Below are 15084 nucleotides of genomic sequence, written 5' to 3' on the forward strand. Positions count from 1 at the left end.
TTACGTGTTTGGGAGACCCCAAAGAAACACTTCCCTGGGGGTTTTACGTGTTTGGGAGACCCCAAAGAAACACTTCCCTGGGGGTTTTACGTGTTTGGGAGACCCCAAAGAAACACTTCCCTGGGGGTTTTACGTGTTTGGGAGACCCCAAAGAAACACTTCCCTGGGGGTTTTACGTGATGTTTGGGAGACCCCAAAGAAACACTTCCCTGGGGGTTTTACGTGATGTTTGGGAGACCCCAAAGAAACACTTCCCTGGGGGTTTAATGATGTTTGGGAGACCCCAAAGAAACACTTCCCTGGGGGTTTTACGTGGGTAAAGAAACACTTCCCTGGGGGTTTTATGTGGGTAATATGTGTTTTTAGAAACCCTTCCCTGGGGGTTTACGTGGGTAATTTGTGTTTTTAGATATTTGAGTATTTCAAAGTGTCCATGGGCTCCATGATGTCATGGACACTGGGCTCACTTCCTTCCTGGACTACAATTCCCATAATGCTTTGGAGCACTGCTCCTCCTTGTGGATAGGGGGTCTTACTGAAACCAGAGCCTTAGAAAAGACAGAGTTCTGCAAACTCCGTTGACTTCATGGGGCCTGCGTAATGGCGGCATCTAGCGCTACTGGGGATGCCGATTAGGGACAGTTTGTGCGCCGGATGTTGACAGACTGTCTTTTTGGCAAATCTAGAACTTCCTGTTTGAGAGCTAGCAAATTTAAATACCTTTTAATTAATCATTGCTAATATAACAGTGTACACTTTCAATGGAAAGAAAAAGGCATACAGTTTACAACTTTTTTACGTTATTTAATGACTTATTTTTACACAGAAACATAATGTGTGTCTTCACCATAACTGTAATGTAATAATAATCATAATGTAATGTAATAATTATTTAATTTATGACGCTTTTATTCTGAAAGCAACCGGATGTCTTAAATTTGCTAGCTCTCAAACAGGAAGTTCTAGATTTGCTAAAAAGACGGAGAGCCTGATTAGGGACAGCCTGGGGTCCCTAATCAGGCTCTCCATGAGAGCGCAGCTGTGCGCCCGAGCGCTTCCGGGATCACGTGACCGGGCTGTTCTGTGCCCCCTCAATAACGCAACTCTTCTATTATATGGCTCTGACTGAAACAACATGTAGTCCTAGGACAAATAAAGAGGAAGGTGCACGGAGGTGCGGCCCACTCTCCTGCGGGAGGTTTGCACATGCTCAGTGTAAACAGGAACTGCGATGATGGAGTGTTCCAGCAGAGGGTGCTAGATAGAAAGCTCATAACTTTCATGTAAATAATGAGATCCAGAACAGTTGAGAATTAAACAGCAGTCACCCTTCCCTTTTCAAATGTTTTATATCATCCACAGCACTTGAATGAACAGTATCCATGTTCCTTTGTCATTTCACAAAAATAAAAGTTTGACACATGTACTAATTAAAGAACATGGGAAATCCACAAGAAAATATACAAAAACATTAACATTTAGTAAATGTACTTGTCCTTTATCTTTCAGTCTGTTATACACAACATCTTTTCCACAGTTATGAAATTGATATACTTTTTAAAATAAAAACAGCAACTTTCATGCACCTCTAGCACCTCTGCTGGAACACTCCATCATCGCAGTTCCTGTCTACACTGAGCATGTGCAAACCTCCCGCAGGAGAGTGGGCCGCACCTCCGTGCACCATCCTCTTTATTTGTCCTAGATGTAGTCCAGGAAGTAAGTGAGCCCAGTGTCCATGACGCGTTATTATGTATCCCACCGCAGTTCTAGGAAAGCCCTGCTGTGATTGGCCAGTAGTCGTTGTGATTGACAGTTCTCGTTTCTGCGACCCAGTCATTAGTCCTACAACTACAACCTATCTCAAACCCTCACCCTAAACCTAACCCCCCACGGGGCAGCACACCTAAACCTAACCTTAACCCATGTCTAACCAATGACTAGTCTAAACTAAGTATGCACCCCCCTAAACCTAACCTTAACCCATGTCTAACCAATGACTAGTCTAACTAAGTATGCACCCCCCTAAACCTAACCTTAACCCATGTCTAACCAATGACTAGTCTAAACTAAGTATGCACCCCCCTAAACCTAACCCGAACGGCCTAACCTCAGTAAAACGATGCCTTCCCGGGAGCCAATCAGACACATGGTGAGGCGGGTCTACCCTAGAACGTTGGTGGGATTCATAATCACGCCTCCATCAGATTAATTGGGCTCACTGCTAAAATCTAAAACCACACATTGCACTGTGAGTCACAGCAGCTATTCCTCCTGGGGTCTTAAACACTGTGAGTCACAGCAGCTATTCTTCCTGGGGTCTTAAACATATTGCACTGTGAGTCACAGCAGCTATTCTTCCTGGGGTCTTAAACATATTGCACTGTGAGTCACAGCAGCTATTCTTCCTGGGGTCTTAAACATATTGCACTGTGAGTCACAGCAGCTGTTCTTCCTGGGGTCTTAAACATATTGCACTGTGAGTCACAGCAGCTGTTCTTCCTGGGGTCTTAAACATATTGCACTGTGAGTCACAGCAGCTGTTCTTCCTGGGGTCTTAAACATATTGCACTGTGAGTCACAGCAGCTGTTCTTCCTGGGGTCTTAAACACTGTGAGTCACAGCAGCTATTCTTCCTGGGGTCTTAAACACTGTGAGTCACAGCAGCTATTCTTCCTGGGGTCTTAAACACTGTGAGTCACAGCAGCTATTCTTCCTGGGGTCTTAAACATATCATCATTAAACCACACATTGCACTGTGAGTCACAGCAGCTATTCTTCCTGGGGTCTTAAACCACACATTGCACTGTGAGTCACAGCAGCTATTCTTCCTGGGGTCTTAAACACTGTGAGTCACAGCAGCTATTCTTCCTGGGGTTTTAAACACTGTGAGTCACAGCAGCTATTCTTCCTGGGGTCTTAAACACTGTGAGTCACAGCAGCTATTCTTCCTTGGGTCTTAAACACTGTGAGTCACAGCAGCTATTCTTCCTGGGGTCTTAAACACTGTGAGTCACAGCAGCTATTCTTCCTGGGGTCTTAAACACTGTGAGTCACAGCAGCTATTCTTCCTGGGGTCTTAAACACACTGTGAGTCACAGCAGCTATTCTTCCTGGGGTCTTAAACACTGTGAGTCACAGCAGCTATTCTTCCTGGGGTCTTAAACACTGTGAGTCACAGCAGCTATTCTTCCTGGGGTCTTAAACAGCACTGTGAGTCACAGCAGCTATTCTTCCTGGGGTCTTAAACAGCACTGTGAGTCACAGCAGCTATTCTTCCTGGGGTCTTAAACAGCACTGTGAGTCACAGCAGCTATTCTTCCTGGGGTCTTAAACACTGTGAGTCACAGCAGCTATTCTTCCTGGGGTCTTAAACAGCACTGTGAGTCACAGCAGCTATTCCTCCTGGGGTCTTAAACACTGTGAGTCACAGCAGCTATTCCTCCTGGGGTCTTAAACACTGTGAGTCACAGCAGCTATTCTTCCTGGGGTCTATTGCACTGTGAGTCACAGCAGCTATTCCTCCTGGGGTCTATTGCACTGTGAGTCACAGCAGCTATTCCTCCTGGGGTCTATTGCACTGTGAGTCACAGCAGCTATTCCTCCTGGGGTCTATTGCACTGTGAGTCACAGCAGCTATTCCTCCTGGGGTCTTAAACATATTGCACTGTGAGTCACAGCAGCTATTCTTCCTGGGGTCTTAAACATATTGCACTGTGAGTCACAGCAGCTGTTCTTCCTGGGGTCTTAAACATATCATCATTAAACCACATATTGCACTGTGAGTCACAGCAGCTATTCCTCCTGGGGTCTTAAACATATTGCACTGTGAGTCACAGCAGCTGTTCTTCCTGGGGTCTTAAACATATCATCATTAAACCACATATTGCACTGTGAGTCACAGCAGCTATTCTTCCTGGGGTCTTAAACACTGTGAGTCACAGCAGCTATTCTTCCTGGGGTCTTAAACATATTGCACTGTGAGTCACAGCAGCTTTAAGCATTAAAACATTTCTTCCATATCATTACATACAGTACATTCAAATACAACATTCATCCAACACAACAATACAACACAAAACAACTCATGATCCGTCTACTACATTGATAGCTAGCTCCACAGTACAATCACATCTTCAACCCTCATATGCATCTCTTTCACATCTCTTGAGTGAACAAAAACAACTTCAGCTTCTTCTTAAAACCCATATAGTTATCCTCATAAACAAAACACATAGGTAAAGAGTTCCATGCCACCATTGCTCTGTAATGGACTGTTCTTTGTTTAACATTAGTTCTACATGAAGGCAGCATAAAACGACCCTCTGATGACTGCCGAGTAAAATAATGATGTGTATCTGAGAACAATGATACATTATAATAAATTATTGCTGGGGTTTTAGTTGTGATGAATAATAAGTAATAAGTAATGAATAATCCAACCTACTTTTTACACTTAACCACACTAGATCATTGTTCATTGTACTAATGTACTTACACTTAACCACACTAAATCATTGTTCATTGTACTTACCCTTAACCACACTAAATCATTGTTCATTGTACTTACACTTAACCACACTAAATCATTGTTCATTGTACTTACACTTAACCACACTAAATCATTGTCCATTGTACTTACTCTTGTTCCATATGGGCATTGAAGCACTAGGCCTGTACGAGCTGCTTTGTTTTGGGCCACCTGTAATCTGTTCAAGTTACTTTATTTTGTATTGGACCAAATCACTGCACAGTAATCTAAATGGGATAACACTAATGCTTGTACTAATTGTTTGGTTAAGTATTTAGGCAAGTATTTCCTACAATGTTTTATAGCACCCATAGATGTGATGTGTATAGATAGATGTGAGAGGACTACATTTAAGCAGTAACTAAACCCTTTTTTGAATTTTGTTTTTGGGGGGAGAGCGTAGCTACATTAGGTTCCATATTAGGTTCCATATGGTTCAGAAACGCCCCACAAACAAAAGAGAGATTGATACATTATTTGTCAATACTGTACATACAGAAATGCTTATATCTGCATGACTGCATCAAAAGTTATTTGACTCCCCCCTCCTTTGTTTTGCACCATACCAATTTCCGATAAATAGTCCCTGCAATGGAGTGTCTGCTCACTGCAGTACCACTTATCCACCAGTAGGTGTCCTACTTAGACCACACATAATTAAATGGCCATTCACACCTGAGAGACAGCTGTCTCCTCTGTCTTCTGTGTGTCTCACAGCTCGCAATTCATTTCCAATGGGAGGCACATGGTTTGACAAGACAAGCTCAAGCTTGCTCCATGAGGTGGGGTGGGGGGGTGGGGACCAAGAGACTTTCATTTTCAACAAGTCTCTTGGTTTGACGTGACAACCTTTGATAGAAAAGCTAAAGTTCTTTGTTTACCCAGGGTGAATGGACTAAGATAGAGATGCTTGTTTACAGCCAGACCCTGCTCATAGAACATTTTATGGTAGGGGTTCAATCCCTTGCTCAAGGGCACTTCAGCGGTGGTAATTTTAACGTGCCGGTCCGGGGACTCGAACTGGCGACCTTCCGATAACAAGACCGCTCCGCAAACCGTTCGCCCACCGCTGCCCAATGATGATGGGGGGGGGGGGGGGGGTCTCAAACCAAGAGACTCATTGAAAATGAGTCTCCTCTGTGTGCTGCACAGAGGAGACTTGTCTCGTGTCTCTTATGTGGCAGCGGTGGCCGAACGGTTTGCGGAGCGGTCTTGATACCGGAAGGTCGCCAGTTCGTATCCCCGGACCGGCACGTTAAAATTACCACCGCTGAAGTGCCCTTGAGCAAGGCATTGAACCACTACCATGAAATGTTCTATGAGCAGGGCCTGGCTGTAAACAAGTATCTGATGCTTAGTCCAGTTACCCTGGGTAAATATAGTAACTTTGTATCTGATGCTTAGTCCAGTTACCCTGGGTAAATATAGTAAAGTATCTGATGCTTAGTCCAGTTACCCTGGGTAAATATAGTAAAGTATCTGATGCTTAGTCCAGTTACCCTCTGGGTAAATATAGTAAAGTATCTGATGCTTAGTCCAGTTACCCTCTGGGTAAATATAGTAAAGTATCTGATGCTTAGTCCAGTTACCCTGGTTAAATATAGTAAAGTATCTGATGCTTAGTCCAGTTACCCTCTGGGTAAATATAGTAAAGTATATGATGCTTAGTCCAGTTACCCTGGGTAAATATAGTAAAGTATCTGATGCTTAGTCCAGTTACCCTCCACAGTACAATCAAATCTTCAACCCTCATATGCATCTCTTTCACATCTCTTGAGTGAACAAAAACAACTTCAGCTTCTTCTTAAAACCCATATAGTTATCCTCATAAACAAAACACATAGGTAAAGAGTTCCATGCCACCATTGCTCTGTAATGGACTGTTCTTTGTTTAACATTAGTTCTACATGAAGGCAGCATAAAACGACCCTCTGATGACTGCCGAGTAAAATAATGATGTGTATTTGAGAACAATGATACATTATAATAAATTATTGCTGGGGTTTTAGTTGTGATGAATAATAAGTAATAAGTAATGAATAATCCAACCTACTTTTTACACTTAACCACACTAGATCATTGTTCATTGTACTAATGTACTTACACTTAACCACACTAAATCATTGTTCATTGTACTTACACTTAACCACACTAAATCATTGTTCATTGTACTTACACTTAACCACACTAAATCATTGTTCATTGTACTTACACTTAACCACACTAAATCATTGTTCATTGAATTTACACTTAACCACACTAAATCATTGTCCATTGTACTTACTCTTGTTCCATATGGGCATTGAAGCACTAGGCCTGTACGAGCTGCTTTGTTTTGGGCCACCTGTAATCTGTTCAAGTTACTTTCTTTTGTATTGGACCAAATCACTGCACAGTAATCTAAATGGGATAACACTAATGCTTGTACTAATTGTTTGGTTAAGTATTTAGGCAAGTATTTCCTACAATGTTTTATAGCACCCATAGATGTGATGTAATCTGTGTATAGATGTGAGAGGACTTCATTTAAGCAGTAACTAAACCCTTTTTTGAATTTTGTTTTTGGGGGGAGAGCGTAGCTACATTAGGTTCCATATTAGGTTCCATATGGTTCAGAAACGCCCCACAAACAAAAGAGAGATTGATACATTATTTGTCAATACTGTACATACAGAAATGCTTATATCTGCATGACTGCATCAAAAGTTATTTGACTCCCCCCTCCTTTGTTTTGCACCATACCAATTTCCGATAAATAGTCCCTGCAATGGAGTGTCTGCTCACTGCAGTACCACTTATCCACCAGTAGGTGTCCTACTTAGACCACACATAATTAAATGGCCATTCACACCTGAGAGACAGCTGTCTCCTCTGTCTTCTGTGTGTCTCACAGCTCGCAATTCATTTCCAATGGGAGGCACATGGTTTGACAAGACAAGCTCAAGCTTGCTCCATGAGGTGGGGTGGGGGGGTGGGGACCAAGAGACTCTCATTTTCAACAAGTCTCTTGGTTTGACGTGACAACCTTTGATAGAAAAGCTAAAGTTCTTTGTTTACCCAGGGTGAATGGACTAAGATAGAGATGCTTGTTTACAGCTGATGCTTAGTCCAGTTACCCTCTGGGTAAATACAGTAAAGTATCTGATGCTTAGTCCAGTTACCCTGGGTAAATATAGTAACTTTGTATCTGATGCTTAGTCCAGTTACCCTGGGTAAATATAGCCTAGTAACTTTGTATCCGAAGCTTAGTCCAGTTACCCTCTGGGTAAATATAGTAAAGTATCTGATGCTTAGTCCAGTTACCCTGGGTAAATATAGTAAAGTATCTGATGCTTAGTCCAGTTACCCTGGGTAAATATAGTAACTTTGTATCTGATGCTTAGTCCAGTTACCCTGGGTAAATATAGTAAAGTATCTGATGCTTAGTCCAGTTACCCTGGGTAAATATAGTAAAGTATCTGATGCTTAGTCCAGTTACCCTGGGTAAATATAGTAAAGTATCTGATGCTTAGTCCAGTTACCCTGTGGGTAAATATAGTAAAGTATCTGATGCTTAGTCCAGTTACCCTGGGTAAATATAGTAAAGTATCTGATGCTTAGTCCAGTTACCCTCTGGGTAAATATAGTAAAGTATCTGATGCTTAGTCCAGTTACCCTCTGGGTAAATATAGTAACTTTACTTTGCTTTGAGTCTGGCCTAATGTCAGAAGAGCAGAGACCTACATGACAGTTTTGATGCTTTTATTGACATAAAATGTACATGAACATAATGTTTTTATTGACATAAAATGTACATGAACATAATTATGTTTTTATTGACATAATTGTTTTTTACAATCTAACAATGTTAATTATGCAAATTATTTTAGAATTGTATAGAATATGTTTTTCTTTCTTTTTTAATTATTATTATTATTATAATAAAGATCGGTAAAGTAACTAATACCTAAAGGAGTAGAAGTATAAAGTAAAGTTGGACTTTGTTAACCACTTAAATCCCAGCATCCATATTTATTCCATATTCTAAGGAGAAGATTCACAGAAAGTTGCGAGTCGGTCGTGTTGTGCGCTTGCAGGTCGTCTGGGGTCATTTTAACGTCTCCTCAGGAGTCTGTGTTTCGGCCCCAGCCGTTTTTTGTCAGGTGAAACCTATAGCCTGGGGTCCACCTATGGTTTCTATGGCATAGGCAGCTCCCTGGGTCCACCCATAGGGTCCACCTATGGTTTCTATGGCATAGGCAGCTCCCTGGGTCCACCCATAGGGTCCACCTATGGTTTCTATGGCATAGGCAGCTCCCTGGGTCCACCCATAGGGTCCACCTATGGTTTCTATGGCATAGGCAGCTCCCGGCAGGATCCGCCGGGAGAATCTATACACGCAGCTGCGCGACATGAGACTAATTAATTAGAGCGACAGAGAGAGAGAGAGAGAGGAGTGTGTCACCGTCTCCACACCTTAGCGCAAAACGGTCTTAAGCTGCGCACTTCTTAAGCTGTGCGCAGCTTAAATTCAGAGTTTTTAGACAGCTGGTGGATGGAAAAGAAGCTCCACCTCCGCGGACTTCTTGCGCGGAGGAGAGCGTTTCCGGGAATCTGGCCGTCGCGCAAAAAGTCTGCGGAGTTGGAGCTTCTTTTCCATCCACCAGCTGTCTAAAAACTCAGAATTTAAGCTGCGTGCAGCCGAGAACGTGCGCGGCTCTTTCGATGGTGTGGCAGCACCTAGTGTGTGTGTACGGGTGTGCGTCAATTTAACAAAGGTGCAGACGATCAGAAGTCAGCAGAGAGTGATGGACGTTTGATCGTTGTGATCTCTATGCTGAATTGAAGTGGACGACTCGGACCCAGACTGTTTTTCTCCCTGGAAATAAAAACGTGTGGGTTTCCTAGGTGGAACCTGACTATAGTGAGAGCTCATGAAATGCAGACAGGGAGGTGCACACATAGACATCAAAGGGGGCTTCAGCCCCTGCCCCTTTTACCCGTCTGTAAAACAACTGCCCTGATCCAGACCACGATTCACTACATGGTGAAATAAATCCACATACCACTGCCGTTCCATGCCGGAAGGAAGGAAGGAAGGAAGGAAGGAAGGAAGGAAGGAAGGCAGCATTCAGGAGAATTGCTTTTTTTCCCCCAAAGTCTCCTGAACGTGAACACAGTATTTTGCGTTGAACAAATTTGTTTTCGAAATCCATGTCGTCACACACCTGCATCTCCACTAGCTAAAGAGCGCTGGGTTGCGCCCCGAAAATAGCAGATCTACAAGCTCACAACGCGTCGCAGCGCGGCGCGTTGAGAGCTTGTAGATCTGCTATTTTCACTATTTTTGTCCTAAAGTGCTCCTCTTACATGATTTCAGCCCCTCTGACACTCCCTGAATGTAGAAGACCTAGTCCTGATTGGCTGCCACACGCGCTGCTGTCATGTATTGGTTACTCAGGTCACATGACCAGGAAACAGGCAACGGGAAGCAGGTAACAGAAATCCTTAGAGACACCCAATGGTATGTAACATAATGTTGTGATTGAGACCGTGGCCAGTTGAGAGGAGCGTTCGTTACTAAATAAAGAAACCAGTGCTTCTTTCACCTGACAAATATCACTAGGTGATCATTTCTTGTTTTTAAGACGCTTGGTTCAGTATTCAGATATTTCATATTCATTTTTTATCAGACAAAACCTTGAACTGCATTTTAACCATGATAGACTCGTTAAAACTGTTTTGTTGCGAGGAGTTGCATTGGTGTGACATGTCCTTAAAACTGTTTTGTTGCAAGGAGTTGCATTGGTGTGACATGTCCTTAAAACTGTTTTGTTGCAAGGAGTTGCATTGGTGTGACATTGTCCTTAAAACTGTTTTGTTGTGAGGAGTTGCATTGGTGTGACATTGTCCTTAAAACTGTTTTGTTGCAAGGAGTTGCATTGGTGTGACATTGTCCTTAAAACTGTTTTGTTGTGAGGAGTTGCATTGGTGTGACATGTCCTTAAAACTGTTTTGTTGCAAGGAGTTGCATTGGTGTGACATTGTCCTTAAAACTGTTTTGTTGCAAGGAGTTGCATTGGTGTGACATTGTCCTTAAAACTGTTTTGTTGCGAGGAGTTGCATTGGTGTGACATGTCCTTAAAACTGTTTTGTTGCGAGGAGTTGCATTGGTGTGACATGTCCTTAAAACTGTTTTGTTGCGAGGAGTTGCATTGGTGTGACATGTCCTTAAAACTGTTTTGTTGCGAGGAGTTGCATTGGTGTGACATTGTCCTTAAAACTGTTTTGTTGCGAGGAGTTGCAACTGGTGTGAAATGTCCTTAAAGCTGTTTAGTTGCAAGGAGTTGCAACTGGTGTGGTTTGGGCTTAAATAGTGTGGGTTAAAATGGGTTAAAATAGTGTTTGAAGTTGCAGGCTGGGTTCCCACACATTTTTACTCTTGAATTTCCAAATCCTTTCTAGAATATGTAACCAATTTCCAGGGCTATATAACAATCATTCAGCACAATAATGAGTCTTACTCCTATATGTGCAAAGGAATAATGAAGCATAGAATATAGAATGCTATAATTCTATTCCAAATGTTTTGCTACACCTCCTATCCTAGGGCATAGGATAACGCTGCAGCACGGTGTGAGCTTGTAGATTTTTGCCGTGCACTGGTACTACACATTAGGCTGCGATGACGCTGCTCGTTCGGCGAATAACAACTTATGTTACGTTATTTTGTGCAATGTTATACAATATGAACACAACCAATAGCTGAAAACGGTGCATAGCCAAGTATTATTTTTCCAGGATTATCCTTGATGATAAATTCCAAACCTTTTTTTTTCCAGGACTGGAAAATGTTTTATTTTTTCCTAATTTCAAAATACTTTCATGACCGTCCGTGGGAAGTTCCAATGGGTCTGTATAAGATGGGGTCGAATCTGATAAAATGAACATATCATCTAAATACTGAACGAAGCAACTTTAAAAATAAATCTCACAGAAGCCAGAGTAGACGTTAAAATGACCCTGAAGGTGTTTGAAACACACACAAAAACCACTGCCAGTACCAGTAACCAGGACATGTATTTATTTATTACCAGTAATTCCAGTAATAGTACCAGTGATCTAAGTACTCTCTCCAAGGGACATGTATTTATTTATTGTACCAGTAATTCCAGTAATAAGTACCAGTAGTCTATAAGTACTCGCTATCCCAGGGACATGTATGTATTTATTGCATTTATTTACCAGTAATTCCAGTAATAGTAGTACTCTCTCCCAGGACATGTATGTATTTATTTTACCAGTCCCAGTACCAATAGTACCAGTAATCCAAGTGATCGCTATCCCAGGCCGTCCCGGACAGAGTGAGGCCCCAGACGCAGCCGCTCCTCATCTTGACGGAGATCACCTGTCCCTTGTCCAGCCAGTGTCCGTAGGTGCAGGGCACCCCCACCACGCCGGCCTCCAGGGCGCACGTCCACACCGCCACGCCTTCCTCCACCAGGTCCCAGGCCGCGGCGTGGGCGCCCACGCACAGCTGGGACGTCACGGTCACCCTGTACATCCCGGAGAACGGCGCCGTGTACAGACCTGTGTACACAAGCCACAAATTGGAGATGAGTATCATGTTTTGTTGGAATGTAACACTGCGCCAAAAGCATGGAATACGGATGTGTATATTACAGGAAACTCCCGTTAAACTTTCCAACAAACTCCGGTATACTCCCGAATTGTACCATCAGACCTGTATATCACCGTATATTAACTGTATATGCTGCTAAACTTGAGGTTTACGGGCAAATCTAGTGCCCATAATTGCCCGTTAACTCCACTTTTCACGCAGTGTAAGAATAGTAGCATTATGAATTTCATTACTAATATCTGAAGAAGAAAAAAAAGTAATCTACAAAGTGGGTGCTTTTCTGAAAAATGTCCTTTCGATATGTCTGTATATTGTGTATTGTATTGTATACTTTTTATTGTATACTAGTATTTATGAATCTGTGCTCCATACCATGTGATCACATTCGTGAGTTAAATGAAATGATGACGATGATGATGACATTAAGGATCATAATAAGTTACCCCCATTGGCCTGCATATGAGACTACATTGTTTTCCCCTGCTTCCCTGCTTCCATATGAGACTACATTGTTTTCCCCTGCTTCCCTGCTTTCATATGAGACTACATTGTTTTCCCCTGCTTCCCTGCTTTCACCCCCATTGGCCTGCATAAGAGACTACATTGTTTTCCCCTGCTTCCCTGCTTCCATATGAGACTACATTGTTTTCCCCTGCTTCCCTGCTTTCATACGAGACTACATTGTTTTCCTCTGCTTCCCTGCTTCCATATGAGACTACATTGTTTTCCCCTGCTTCCCTGCTTTCATATGAGACTACATTGTTTTCCCCTGCTTCCCTGCTTTCATATGAGACTACATTGTTTTCCTCTGCTTCCCTGCTTTCATATGAGACTACATTGTTTTCCCCTGCTTCCCTGCTTGCATATGAGACTACATTGTTTTCCCCTGCTTCCCTGCTTTCATATGAGACTACATTGTTTTCCCCTGCTTCCCTGCTTGCATATGAGACTACATTGTTTTACCCTGCTTCCCTGCTTTCATATGAGACTACATTGTTTTCCCCTGCTTCCCTGCTTTCATATGAGACTACATTGTTTTCCCCTGCTTCCCTGCTTGCATATGAGACTACATTGTTTTACCCTGCTTCCCTGCTTGCATAAGAGACTACATTGTTTTCCCCTGCTTCCCTGCTTTCATATGAGACTACATTGTTTTACCCTGCTTCCCTGCTTTCACCCCCATTGGCCTGCATATGAGACTACATTGTTTTACCCTGCTTCCTGTAAGATACTTATATAATGTGAGTAATCACAGAGATCAACGAGCATGAGACTTGAGAGTTGTTTATTGTTTAGCGCGGGCAACGGAACTGCACACTGACAGGTATGGCAACATATGAGGGACAAACTAGACAGTGCCTACGGAAGCCCGAAAGGCACAATACATTACATCTCCCTTCTTCAGCAAAGAAAGCTATTAGTACTGCAAATAGAACAATTGTATCGTACAGTGTATAAACAACTGGCTTCATTTTTTTTATAACGTCCCTGTGTTCAACAACATAAACCCAATGTCTGAGAATCACACTACAACAATTGAAGTTACAATACTGACTTGAAAGGAGAGGTCACTAGTACATCACTTCCAGCAGGCATCTTTACCATGCCTGTCCCTGACTGGTAAATTAACTTCAGGTATTTATCAAATTACAAATCCAGCCTATCAGGGGGTTTCACAATTCTGCCCCGTCTGGTTTTATACAGTTCACCTGGTTGGCCTGGCTGGGCTTGCACAGACCTCGGTGGCTCCTCACGTAGCGAATGGCGGGGTGACCTCGGCGACTCCCCACGTGGTGAAGGGCGCGGTTCTGGATGGCCTAGATGTCGTGTCGGCGGTGCCGGATCAGGTAGTTCGGTCCACGGCTCGTTGAATGTTTCATGGCGTGACGTGTTGGCGGCCGGAGTGCTGGTGCGAATGTGTTGACTGTTGCGGCGGAACAGCCTGCCTCCACTCTCGACAACATAAGAGCGCGGAGCGCTGTGTGGTTTAAGTACGACTCCAGGGGTCCATCTGCGGTGTCCAGGATACGGTGCCAGTCGGACCTCGTCTCCAGGCTGTAGGGCAGTGCGAAGGTTAGCCGCTCTCTTGCGGCCATAGTAGAACTTCTGTGTGTCCTTGGTCTTGTCGAGTAGGCGCTTGACTTTCAGGGTGTCATAGGCCATAGGTGTGAGTAGCGCACGAGCAGCAGGCAGGTTGTTGCGAGGCCTTCTGCCCATGAGCAGTTGAGCTGGTGACAGGCCTACTGACTCCAGTGGAGTCGTTCTGTAATCCAGTAGTGCAAGGTGCTTGTCTGGCGCTTTACTCCATAGTCTCTTGACTGTCTGTACTGCACGCTCTGCTTCACCATTAGAGTGCGGTGTGTGTGGTGACGACGTTTTGTGCAGTATGCCATAACTCTTGCAGAACTCTTTCAATTCCTCTGACGAATATTGAGGCCCGCCATCTGTCCGGAGAACGGATGAAATTCCGTGCCTGGCAAACTGAGCCTTCAGAGCCCCTATTGTAGTTCTGCTGCGCAGGTCTTTCAGTTCATCTACTTCGATGTATTTCGAGTAGTAATCCACCAACAGTATGTAATGCTTGTCTTCAAACTCGAACAGGTCTGAGGCCACCTCCTCGAATGGTAGCTCTGGTGTTTCTGTCGGCTTGAGCGGCTCTCTGGGAAGCCTGTTTTGGATCTCAGCACACTTAGAGCAATTTCTGACCATATTCTCTATTTCGGCATTGCTTGCTCTTCACCATACCCAGATGAGACTGATGTATGAGCCTCAACATGTTGGCTTGCATTGTGGGAGGCACCACAATACGCATGCCCTTGTACACAATGCCATCAGACACAGCTAGTTGGCTTCTTGAGTCCCAGTATGGTATAACTGGAATGGGCACCTCTCTTCGGCTGTCTGGCCAGCCTTGCTGAATTGTCTGCTGGAG

The sequence above is a fragment of the Electrona antarctica genome (assembly GCF_951216825.1).
Source record: "Electrona antarctica genome assembly, contig: scaffold_157, whole genome shotgun sequence".
Lineage (NCBI taxonomy): Eukaryota > Metazoa > Chordata > Actinopteri > Myctophiformes > Myctophidae > Electrona > Electrona antarctica.